General features: G+C 45.5%; 1 non-coding gene across 1 annotated transcript; it reads right to left on the bottom strand.

Moving 5' to 3' along the window:
- Positions 1-446: 446 nt before the first annotated feature.
- Positions 447-553, bottom strand: LOC111903912 (small nucleolar RNA R71). Its single transcript, XR_002854351.1, has one exon. It is a non-coding gene; the product is annotated as a small nucleolar RNA R71 (small nucleolar RNA).
- Between the last annotated feature and the right edge of the window lie 536 nt (positions 554-1,089).

Raw genomic sequence — 1,089 nt, 5'->3', positions numbered from 1 at the left:
CGAGTACAAGACCGAGGAAGAAGAAGAACCCACCCGATTTTGAAGACGATTTAGCTATCACTGTGGCTAATATCGGTGAAGTCCCCATGGGGGAATGGAAGAAAAGGATGCGCGATGACACTGGCTCGGGACTTGTGCAACCCGCAATTCCCGCTACCGCTACTTTCGAGCTAAAGGGTCATATTCTTGCGCCACTCAAGGAGATTCCTTTTTATGGGAAAGACCACGAAGACGCCTACAAGCACTCGGACGAAGTGAATGATGTGCCTGACTACTTCAATGTACCAAATGTTCCACGCGAGACCCAACTTCTTCGCATGCTTCCAGTCATGTTCAAGGGTGCTGCAAAGGATTGGCTAAAGTCACTTCCTCCCGGATCGATCACCACATGGGCCAAGATGAAAGAAGAATTCATAGACCACTTTTGCCCGCCTTCCAAAATAGCCAAGCTAAAGAAAGCCATTGCCAACTTCGAGCAACAACCTGGAGAATCTCTTTATGAAGCTTGGGAAAGGTACAAAGGCCTTCTTCGAAATTTCCCACACCATGACCTCAATAGCCAACAAGAGGTCTCCATCTTCTATGATGGAGTCAATGTCACCACAAGGCAATTGCTCGATTCACAAGGCCCGCTCACGAAGAAGGCGCCCCCGGTAATTAAGGAGTAAATTGAAAAATTCTCTAAGCATTCTAGAGAATACCACAATCCAAGAAACGAAGTAAGTCGGGGGGGTAGTGAACTCGGCAAATGATAGCATGGCGGCGGTAATAGCTAAGCTTGATAGTCTAGATAGAAGGATGAAAAAAATGGATCAAACAATCCATGCTATTCGAGTTGGATGTGAGAATTGTAGAGGGCCCCATCTCACAAAAGATTGTGATTTGGATGAAAATGGAAACAAGAAAGCTCAAGTGTTCTACTCAAGCGGCGATCAATGCGACGAGAATTGGCGGAAACCGAAGAAGGAATGGCTCCCATACGAAGAATACAAGAAGGCTAAAGAGGAGAAATACAAGCAGAAGGAGAGGGGATTTTATCAAAATGAAGAACCGGTAATGGAAAAGAAATCCGATTTAGAAGAATTGTTC

Source organism: Lactuca sativa, chromosome 9, assembly GCF_002870075.4.
Source record: "Lactuca sativa cultivar Salinas chromosome 9, Lsat_Salinas_v11, whole genome shotgun sequence".
NCBI lineage: Eukaryota > Viridiplantae > Streptophyta > Magnoliopsida > Asterales > Asteraceae > Lactuca > Lactuca sativa.
Note: the sequence above shows the minus strand (reverse complement) of the source record. Positions and strands in the feature narration are given on the sequence as shown.